Raw genomic sequence first — 11,718 nt, forward strand, 5'->3', positions numbered from 1 at the left:
GCCAGCAGTTATAAGTTATAATAGTTATAACTATTATAACCTATAATACTTAGGAGGGTAAGGCAGGAGGGTCCAAAGTTCCAGTCCCATTGATCAACTTAGTGAGACTCTGTCTTAAAAAGAATAAAACAAAAAAGGGCTGGGGATATAGTTCAGTAGGAAGGCCCTGGGCTGAATCCCCAGTATTACAAAAAATAATTAATTAATTAATTTTTTAAAAGAATAAAAAGGAAGATAACAATAAAATAAGTGTTGATGAAGCTGTGGAGAAATGAAAGCCCTCATATGCTTTTGTTTGTTTGTTTTTGGTACCGGGGATCCAACTCCGGACCGGACCTTGTGCTTGTGCAGCAGGCGCCAGAACCACTGAGCTAAATCCCCAGCCCACCTCATACACTTTTGGTGACGGTGTAAAATGGTGCACCCACTTGGACAGTAGCCTGCAGTTCATCAGATGGCTGATCCTAAAGGTGACCGTGTGACCCACCAATTCTACTTCTAGGCAAATACCTCAAAGCATTGAAAACACATGTTAACATAACAACCAGTGGGTGAGTGTCCATAGCAGCTGCTATGCACCTAACCATGTCCCCTAATGTCCCCCAGCTCAACCGTCATTGGAGATGGAGCTCTGAGCAGGTGAGTAAGGTTGAGGAAGGGTGGATCATAATCTGATAAGATTGGTAATTTTAATAAGAAAAAAAGTTGCATGTGTATGTGTGTGTGTGTCTGTCTGTCCTCTATCTCTTCTCTTTCTTCCTCTTGCCCTTCCTCTCTGAACGCTCTCCAAGGAAACAGCCATGGAAGTGCAGGACGAGAAGGCAGCCATCTGTTGCCCAAGAGGGAGCCCTCACTAGAAGCCATCATGCCGGTACCCTACTCACAGACTACACTTCCGGAACTGAGTGGATGTGAATTTCTGCTCCACAGCCACTGAAGCCATGGCATTGTATTATGGTCACCTGAGCAGAGAGAGACAGCAACATTATTCATAAGAGTCCCATCCTCAGGTGGCAGACCGCTTGCCTAGATGCACCAGGCCCTGGGCACCACCCCAGCTCTGGAAAACAAAACAACTGATGAGTCTAGACGAATGTGAGACCAGGCAGGCTTTAAAGTGAGGGGAGTAGTGATATCAGTGGAGCTATGTGGGGCATTCCATAATGATAAGGGGAAAGGTTAATAATTTAAAACTTGCATTTACCTAATAATATAGCTCCAAAACACATACAGAATACACAACTAAAAGAGAAATGGACAAAATACTCATAGCTGGCCCCCCTTATTCTCCTTCCTCTTCTTCTTTTGGCAGTAATGAAGATTAAACCAAGGGCCTCACACATCCTAGGCAAGGACTTTACCACTGAGCTACACCCCCAGCGTTTTTTATTTTATTTTGAGACAGGCCAGATTTCTTAGGCTGCCCTTAAACTTGCAATCCTGCCTCAGCTGACTATAATTATAACTGTATGACATCAGGCCTGGCTAGGCATGATAATATACTTTTTTTTTTTTTTAAGGTAACATACTTTTTAAGAGAGATGGCATTCAATAGCCATAGTGGCACATGCCTGTAATCCCAGCACTCAGGAGGCTGAGGCAGGAGAATCACCATGAGTTTAAACCCAGCCTGGAATTCATAGTGAGACCCTGTCTCCAAAAAAAAAAAAAAAAGAAGAAGGATATTGTGAACAGTTATTCTAAGAAATTTGAAAGTGTAAATGAATGGACAAATTCCCTAAAATACTCAATTTACCAAAACTAACATAAGAAGACTTGAATAGTTCTATTAATATTAAAGAAATGAAGTCAACAATTTAAATTTTCCCCACCATATAAATACCATACCCAGATAGCTACATTGATTAAGTCTTTCGTTTTTTTTGTTTTGTTGATTTTTTTAGGGTACAGTGGACTGAACCCAGGATTTTCACACTGAGCTACCTCCCCAACCCTTCTTTTAATTTTTAAAATTTTGAGACAGTGTCTTGCTAAGTCACTAAGTTGCCTAGGCTGCGCTTGAACAGGTAACCCTTCTGCCTCCCAGAATGTGGGGATTACAGGCATCTGGCTACTTCTTTTCATATTACAGCAGGAGATTCTAGCAGATGCAATAAGGCGAGAAAAATAATTAAAAGGTGTATGAACTAGAAAGGAGGAAATAAAAGTATTGTTATTTTCAGACAACATGATTGTGTATACAGTAATTTTTCTTTCTTTTTTTTTTAGTACTAGGGATTGAACTCACGACCTTGCAAGGCAGATTCGGTTCCACTGAGCTAAATCCCCAGCCCTACAATAATTTTTTTTTTTGGTACCAGGGATCAAACTCGGGTCCTTGTGCTTGCGCAGCAGGTGGCGAAACCAGTGAGGTAAATCCCCAGCCCTCTACAGTAATTTTTTAAAGTATAAACCATTAGGCTTAATAGTGACTCTAGCAAGATCACTTGATAGAAGATCAATAGAACAAAAATCAATTATATTTCTACATACTAGCAATAAACAGTGTGAAAATGAAATTAAAGACACTAGATAACAGCAAAATTTACCAAATTCCTAGAAATAATTTCAACAAAAGATCTGTAAATCCTCCACCCAGAAAAACTATCACACATGGAAATTAAAGAAGACCTCAGCTAAAAATAAAAGGTAGGGATATTTTTCATCAACTAGAAAATTTAATATTATAAAAATACTAATTCTTCTCAAGTGGATGTGTAGATTCAATGCAAAACCAGTAACAAGTTTACAGCAGGGCTGGACACCTACACCTGTAATCCCAGCTACCCTTGGCGTCTGAAGCAGGAGGAGGATAGCAAATTCAAGGCCCACCTGGGCAATTTAGCAGGAGCCCAGCTCAAAGTAAAAATTGAAAAAAAACAAAAAGGGGGAATGGGGGGCTGGGGACATTGCCCAAGTGGAAGCGCACTTGTGGGTTTGACCCGGAGCAGGACTGCAAGTTAGAGCCCACCCAGCGTGGGCAAATTAGAGACTTAGTAAGGCTCTGTCTCAAAACGTACACCAAAAAAAAAAAAAAAAAAAGTATAAAGGGGCCTGGGACATAGCTAACTAAGTGTGGAGGTAGTGGCTTCAGTCTCCAGTACGAAAACAGGCGTACAGCAGCGCTTCGTGCGGTGGGTGTGTAACCTGACAGGTTGATTCTAGGGTGGCTGAGTACCTTACTCTGTTTTTTATTTTCTGTACTTTAGGAATCATTGACATCTTGGGAGCCTGGGCAGAGGCTGCCCGGCCAGGGCTACAGAGTTCCCGCAGACCAAAGAGGACTCCCGCAGAGGAGCCCTTTCTCGTGCAAAACAGCCCAGAGGGGACCTCTGCCCCCCACCCTGGTCCCTGCCCTAATCCCCCCAGGGCAGGCAGCACTGAACTGGAGGTCGCTGCGAGACCCGGGAGCTGGCTGCGGTTGTGCAAACAGCCCCGGACAAACCTGCCGGGCCAGTCGAGCTGGCCTCCCCCGCTCCCAGCCCTGAAAGTCTCTGCGAAGCTCGCCGCGGTCTCTCTCCGCTCTCTCCTTCTCTGTTGCTCTAGGGGATGTTGCATCCCCGGTCTCGGGGTACCACGAATCCCAAAGCATCCCTTCAAAGGCTGTCATTCCCAGACCTGTTGGGCTCGCCAGGCCTAAATAATAATAAAATGTACTTTTGGGGCTCTCTTTTTTTGTTTTTTTGAGGCAAGGTCTTGATGGGTAGTTTAGGCTGGCCTTGAACTCACTATGTAGTTCAGGCTGCCCTCCACATCGCCATGATTCTCCTGCCTCAGCCTCCGAAGTGCTGGGATCACAGGTGAGTGCCACCACACCTAGCTAAAACAATTTTTGAGTAGGGTTTCCCTAAATTGCCTAGACTGGCCTAGAATTTTCTATCCTCCTGCCTCAATTCTTTCCTTCCTCCTTTCCTGGAATTACAGGTTAGACCCAAGGCCCTAGGCAAAGATTTCCCCCCTCCTCCACTTCCCTCCTCCTTTTCCTCCTCGCCCTTGCCCTCTTCCTCCTTCTCCCTCCTCTGCTCCCTCCCTTCCCCTTCCCCTTCCCCTTCCTCCTTTTCCTCTTCTTCCTCTTCCCCTTTTCCCATTTCTCTTCTTCCTCCTCCTCCTTTTCCTCCTCTTCCCCTCCTCCTCCTGCTCTTTTTTTGTGGTACAGGAATTGAACCCAGAGCCTTCTCACTGAGCTATACCCCCAGCCCCCAATTTTTCTTTTTTGTTTTTCCCCAGTACTGAGGAGTGAACCCTGGGCATCACACTGAACTACACTCCCAGCCCTTTTTGTTTTGTTTTGTTTGATACCGGGGATCGAACTCAGGTCCTTGCGCTTGGGCAGCAGGTAGCGAAACCACTGAGCTAAGTCCCCAGCCCCCCAGCCCTTTTTTAATTTTGAGTTTTTAAACAGAACCCTGCTGAGTTGCCTGGGTTGAGCTCAGACTTGTAACTCTCCTGCATCAGCCTTCCAGAGTGCTGGAATTACACCATGCCTGGCTCCAGAGATTTCTTAAATAGGCCCAAAAGTACTAATTAGAAAGAGAAAAAAATATGACCAGCTGGGCTGGGGATTTAGTTCAGTGGCACCATGCCTGCCTGGCAAGCACAAGGTCCTGAGTTCGATTGCTGGTACCAAAAAAAAAAGCTGAACTACATTAAACTTAAAAAGTTTTTTCCTCAAATGATGTGATTATTAGACTAAAATTGCAAGCCACAAACAAGATGAAAATATTTGTATCACATGTATCTGACAAGAGACTCATATTCATAGTATATAAAATATACACAAATGCACAAAAATAGACAACCCAAGAGCAAAGTAGACAGAAGATTTGAACATGTGCTTCATGGATGGATATATTAAATTAGCAAGTAACATATGACAGACATTCAGCCAGGTGTGGTGACACACACCTGTAATCCCAGCACTCAGGAGACCAAGGCAGGAGGATTGCCTAGAATTTGAGGCCAGCCTGGGCTACATAGTGAGTTCAAGACCAGCCGAGCACATGGCAAGATCCTGTTTCAAAAACAAAACAAACAAAACAAGAGCAGTCAATATAATTAGTCATTAGCAATATATAAATTCAAATCATAATGAGTAACAAATATACATCCACCAGTATGATAAAGCTATTAAAATATAGATTGATTGCCGGGGATTTAGCTCAGTGGCACCACACCTGCTTTGGAAGCTCAAGGTCCTGAGTTTGATCCCCGGTATCCCCCCCCCAATATATAGATAGATAGATAGATAGATAGATAGATAGATTGATTGATGATACCAGCTGTGATTAATAATGTGAAACATGGGCCGGGGATTTAGCTCAGTTTTTTCAGCACCTGCCTTGCAAGCGCAAGGTCCCGAGTTTCAAAGAAACAAAAAACAAACAAAAAATAATAATGTGAAACACAGAAACTGTTGTACATTTTTGGTTGGAGTTTAAATCTGTGTGACTATTTCCAAATGCACAAAAGCTCACTGATTCTATTAAAGCTGCCCAAATGCACAGGCCGTCACCCAGCAAGTACACTTCTATGTGTCCACAGTTGGCTTTCCATGTCCTCCAGGAAGCAGAACCCACAGAGTTAACCAACCATGTATGGAAAATATTTGGGGGAAAATTGCACCTGTACTGAACATGTACTGAACTTCTTTCTTGCCATTATTCCCTGCACTATACAGTGTAATGACTATTTACAAAGCATTTACAGTGGGTTTATTAGGCTTCATAAGTAATGTAGACATGATTTAGAGCAATAGGAGGATGTGCATGGGTTACATGGGAACACTGTGGCATGCTATGTAAGACACTGGCGCATGGGCAGTTTGCTATCTGTGAAGGTCCTGGGCAGGCACCAGGGATGGTTAGACAGATGCTCCTTGTTTAACAACCAAGTCACAGCCCTGTGACTAGGTTGTTAAATGAATTGGTGCCTTAATGAGAAATTGCATGTAGTATGTGCATTACAGTATTCAGAACAAAGAAATGGTCAAAGGAAACTCCAACTTAATGACTTTGCTCTTATTTGTATAACTCTTACATGCAGTACTGTAATGCATAACAGAACATGAAACTACAGTACCACATTGTACAGTACAATCAGCAAAAATTACAGTACTGCATAAACAAGGTGTATTGTACCAAAAAAAGACATTAAGGCTCTATCAATAACATGTACAAAACTGTTAAAAAGGCACTGAAAAAAAGCAAAAACAAAAAACATTTAAGAAAGAACTCCTATCTTTTTTTTTTTTTTGTACCGGGGATCAAACTTGGAACCTTGAGCTTGCGAGGCAGGCACCAGAACCACTGAGCTAAATCCCCAGCTCCCTAGAACTCTTATCTTTACCTATAACCTTTAGGCCTTTCCTCCTGGTTTTGTTTGTTGGTGGCAATCCTCTCAGTCATCTACTTAAAAGCTCACAGTCGCTCTAGAGTTTGAAGTGCTCCTAGCCTTTTCTTATCAACTCTGAGGGCTCCAGATCCCTCTCTTCGATCCATCCCCTCTGCCCTCCTGGGATCAATTGGCTAAAGCGATGGCAATAGCCCCCTAACTAGTGCCAACCTCCCCGCCACAGCCACTGCCAGCCAACTTGGCCTGCAATGTCCACTCAGTGTACCAGGTGGGCCCAGGGCTGTGAGTGCACATGTGAAGTTATAATTTGCGGCACAAGATGATGTAATGGCAAATGCTAAGTTAGTGAGAAAGACGCAGGCTTGGGGGTTGAGAGGGACTGGAGTAGGTGCTCAATGAATTCTCTCTCAACTGCAGCCCAAGTTCCATGAGGGCAGTGGGGTTTCCTTTTGCTTCTTTTTAAATTGGTGCTGGATACTGAGCCCAAGGCCTCATGCATGTGTTTCCCACTGAGCCACACCTCCAGCCACTGTTTCATTTTTCTTTACTTTTTTTGGGGGGGGCGGGTACCAGGGATCAAACTCGGGACCTTGCACTTGCGAGGCAGGTGGTAGAACCACTGAGCTAAATCCCCTGCCCTCATTTTTATTTTCTTCATTGCTGTGTCCCCAGTGCCTCTTAGCACAGTGCACAAAACATAGTAGGTACACAATTAAGTACTTGCCAAACATGTAAACCCACAACTGAATAGTGGCTGTTATTATTTCCATTCTTCTCTAGTGCTGCAGAGCTTTCTCTATGACACAAGTTCACCTATACCTTTGCTCATTAACAGCTATTGATTGAATGCTAAGTGTGCAAAGGGTCCGGTCTGGGCACCGAGAGTTATGCGACAGCCACACAGCCATGACCACTGTGGTGACCTGGGGACAGCACCAGCTGCCCTCATTCTACTTCCTCCTGCCCACCTTGCTCCCCTGCAGGTCCTGGGCAACCTCTGCCTCCACCCGTGCTGTCCCTGCCAGTTCTTCCACCTGATCTGTTGGGCTCATGCAGCTCCTAGACTTTCATGGGCTGAAAGAAGGCAAAGTTCTTTATTCTTTTCCTCAGCTGAGGCTAGCTGGGAATTTCCTTGAAAGGGCTCACCATAGGGGCTGGAGGTGTAGGCCAGTGGCAGAACACTTGCTTAGCATGCAAGGGGTCCTGGATTCGACCCCCAGTATGGGAGAGAAAAAAGTGCTGCATTTTGGATATGGAATGTCCCTAAAGGCCCCAAAGTATGTTAAAGACTGTCTCCAGCATGAGCATTGCTGAGTGGTAGTGGAAACCAAGAGGACAATAGTGTCCCTTGAAAGGGGCCTTGGGATCTTGGTTTCATCTTTTCTTCCCTTTCATGTACTGGCCACGAGGTGAGTAGTTTGGTTCTGCCACACATGGTGCCTGCCATGATGGGCTACCCCGCAACAGGGCCAACTGATCACGGACTGAAACCTCCAAGCTGAGAGCCACAATAAACCTTTTCTCCTTATAAGTTATGTCAAGTATTTGTTACAGTAACAGAAAGCTGACTGACATTGATTTTTAAGTAGGAAATCAAGGTAAAGAAAGCTAAAATGATTAAAGCATAAAAACAGAAGTTTTATAAAGCCTGGAATTTTCACCCCAAAGTCTTGCCACAATCATATTTTTTTGTTTGCTTGATTGGTTTTCTTGAGACAGGGTTTCATTATATATTCCGGGCTGGCCTTGAACTCACTATGTGGCCCAGGCTGGCCTTGAACTCGTGGCTATCCTCCTGTCTCAGCTAGCTCCCCAAGTGTTGGGATTACGGGTATATGCTACCGAGCCCAGTTACACAGTTATGTTTTTTTAAAGGTTTTTTAAATGTTTAATGACATGGGGCCCATAAATGGTTAAACTTTGGCTGACCATGATATTTGAGAAGTAAGCCTATGCACTATTCCTAGTCTGAGTTTGGAGACTGCAATCAAATTAGAAATATGGGCCTGGGGATTTAGCTCAGTGGTGCCACCACCTGCCTCGCAAGCAGAAGGACCCGAGTTTGATCCCCAGTCCCAAAAAGAAAAAAAAAAAAAAGAGAGAGAGAGAAATATGTATGTATAATATGTATGTAAATCTCACACATATATTCAGTAACCTGTGAGAGTCTATTATCTTCATTAAATTTAACTCAAAGAACTATGTAGAAACACAGATAAGGCTAACTCAAAAAGAGGCCCAATAAAAACTTGTAGATTATTACAATTCCATATTTAAATAAAGTCTTCAAGGAAAATGAAAATGTACTCATGTGATGGAGAAAGTGGGTGATAATCCCCCCCCCCTTTGAGACAAAGTCTCACTATGCAGTTCAGGCTGGCCTTGAACGTCCTACATAGCCCAGGCTGGCCTCAAATTTGCAGCAATCCTCCTGCCTCAGCCTCCCGAGTTCTGGGATTACAGGTGTGTATGCCCAGTTGAAATGCTAATTTGTAAACTCTTTCCAAGTTCAATTTTGTACTAATTTAAAAACTAGGGGGCCAGGGATTTAGCTCAGTGGTGCTGCTGCCTGCCTCACAAATGCAAGGTCCCGAGTTCCATTTCCAACACACAAAAAAACCAACTAGTGCTGTTTTCTAGTAAATAGAATATATGTGGACACCTTTGTTCTTTTTGTGGAATTGGCCAATATATTTTAAAATCATTAAATGGAAAATAAGGTATAAGGCATAATGGGTATTTATTGTTTTAATCTGGAATGATTCCTTGCAGCAATTACCAGTTGTTCTAATAACACACAAAGAATGGAAGCCAGGAGCAGCAAGGGAGTGAGAATTAACTTTGTTCCTATCTTGACTGTAAAGTCCAAGGTGATCTACTTTTTTTTTTTCCTTTCACCAAGAATTAGTTATCTGGAGAAAGTTTTCCCTGACTTCATTTTTTGGGTAAGTATTTCTGAAGGAATAAATATTCCTTCAAAAAAAAATGGAAACAAAGCTTCTGTATATAGGGAGGGAAGGGGATGTGTGTGGGGGAAATGGGAAAAAATAAAATAACATTTACTTTTTGAAAAAATATTCCTTCCAGGTGACCCAAAACTTTCCAAGCATGTAACAATAGTAGATATAGAGTGACGGACATATTTGAAGTCTTTTTCAGATTGCTGCATGCCTGTTCATGACAAATCCATTGTGGCCATAATGAATTTTTCCAGTATGTCATTTTGTCTTTTTGCAAATACAGAATTAACTCATTTTATGAATGGATTAAGATTTGAGCGAGGCCGGGGATTTAGCTCAGTGGTTCCACTGCCTGCCTTGCAAGTGCAAGATTCCGAGTTCGATCCCCAGTACACCCGCCAAAAAAAGATTTGAATGAGGATACACAGCCTACTTATTCCATGAGTTAAAGGATTTTCCCATCTATAAAAATCACACTGAATCATCCCAATAAATGGTTATTAAGCATTCTTTGAATTTAAAAAATAAAGTTGTGCAATAAACCCATCTTTCCTGTTGCTGTAAATATGGAGAACATGGTAAGTAGAAAAACATGAGGATTTGAGTTAAAATCTGCGTCTGATAATTGCTGTGACTTGGGACAACTCAACTCCAGGACTTGAAGCCTTGATTTTCTCGTGTATGAGCAGGAAAACAGAACCACAAGACACCCTGTTTGGCCTTGATTATACAGAGCAGCTGGAAAGGACACATGTCCCCGCGGGTGAAATTGGAACATGCTCTTTGATAGAGGAGATGACAATTCATCTGAATGTTTTACTTACTTATTACTTACTATTTCTCCCTGGCAAATCAACTTGCCTTCTTAGTTTACTGTGAGTTTTCTGGCTTCTAACCATTCTGTGTTATTGTTCTTGGAAAAATTACATTTGCTTTACTTTCTCTTTGTGACTTTGAAACAGGAGATGGCACTCTAGCCTCTTCCTCTAATCACAGTTTAAATATAAAAGTGCTACAGTATTTTGAAGTGGGACACACCTTATGCACACACACAGAGTTTGATAGAGTTAGCTTTTACCCTAAGATTATCTAAATTCTGGCATTAAATTTCCAGGCCTATGTCTTGTCACCTTTGGTTTCTTGGGTGATGGAATGATTGAGATAGGGTCTCAATGTGTAGTCCAGCCTGGCCTTGAATTCACTATGTACCCAGGCTGGTCTCAAACTCATCATCCTCCTGTCTCAGCCTCCCGAGTGCTAAGATTACTGACCTGTGCTACCATGCCTGGAAGGTTTTCACCTTCCATTTTTAAAATGGTATTAATTTGTTGTTTTTAAATTATGAAAGATATATTAGCCATCTAAAAAATAACTCTGAGGGGCTGGGGATTTACCTCAGGGGTGCCATGCATGCTTTGCAAGTGCAAGGTCCTGAGTTTGATCCCAAGTGCTGAAAAAAAAAACCTGAAGCAGTGAGCTGTGCTGCTTTCTGGAGATGAACACAAACTAATAGTGGAACTTTTACTTTCCAGTATATGCGTGCATGTGTACGTGTCTGTGCACGTGCATGTGCATGTGAGCGTGCGTGTGGATTGGGAAGAAGGAAAAGCTGAATGTGGAGCAGTTGCAAAAAACAATCTCTCCCATGGGGAGCTGTAGAGCTGGAACATTCCTTTAGATTTGCCCACACTGAGGCAAGGGGGCCAGACCTTTTTGTCCTATGCTGATTAGTCACCGGATATGGACTGCCACCAAAATGGGGACAAAACCTTGGGCAAGGAACCTCTCCTTTGCCCATAGCAGTTCCTAGGGAAGGATTCAGCGGCTGAGCCATTGGCAGCCAATACTCCTAGCAGCCGGGGAAATTCGTCCCTCTGTCCTAAGGGGGAGTTCTGTGTGGCTAACCACAGCGCCCACAGTTTATCCCTTGCACCACTTGGATCTGTTTTCTTCGTACAGTGAATTCATTCCATCTGGGAACAGCTCCAAGATTCTGAACGATCTTCTTTCCTGGGAAAATTCTGAGAGAAAGGTTATTGGGACAAACCTCAGCCCCTGCTGTGTCTCCTTGTCTTGAGCACAATCTCCCTCCTCTCATATGCACTCTGGTCCGGGATTCTAGACTTCTCTGGCCCTGTACTAGTGCCTCTGCTGGTCCAGATGGTTTGTCCAATGAGTGGCCCAGACTTCAACGAATGGGTGGCCTGCATTGTGGTCAGCATGCTCCTCTTAGACTGTGGCTGTTTCTCTCATCCATTTACCATAAAAGCTGGGCCGGAAGGACCAAGACATTTCTCAGTAGACCACCTGGGAGTGAAATGCATCCTCTCTGATTGCTATTGATCAGCAGCAACCCTATCACTCTCTGGTAATAAGGATCTGTTAATTAACCACGACAGGATGTTTA

At 43.3% G+C, this 11,718-nt stretch overlaps 1 long non-coding RNA gene across 1 annotated transcript; it reads left to right on the forward strand.

Moving 5' to 3' along the window:
• The first annotated feature begins 318 nt into the window (after positions 1–318).
• On the forward strand, positions 319–3,657 carry LOC110349040 (uncharacterized). The gene is made up of 4 exons (XR_002394739.2): positions 319–470; positions 607–639; positions 792–2,372; positions 3,210–3,657. It is a non-coding gene; the product is annotated as an uncharacterized LOC110349040 (long non-coding RNA).
• Positions 3,658–11,718: the final 8,061 nt, after the last annotated feature.

The sequence above is a fragment of the Heterocephalus glaber genome, unplaced genomic scaffold (genome assembly GCF_053883595.1).
Source record: "Heterocephalus glaber isolate CG9 unplaced genomic scaffold, H.glaber_assembly_v1.0 deba00000470, whole genome shotgun sequence".
Lineage (NCBI taxonomy): Eukaryota > Metazoa > Chordata > Mammalia > Rodentia > Bathyergidae > Heterocephalus > Heterocephalus glaber.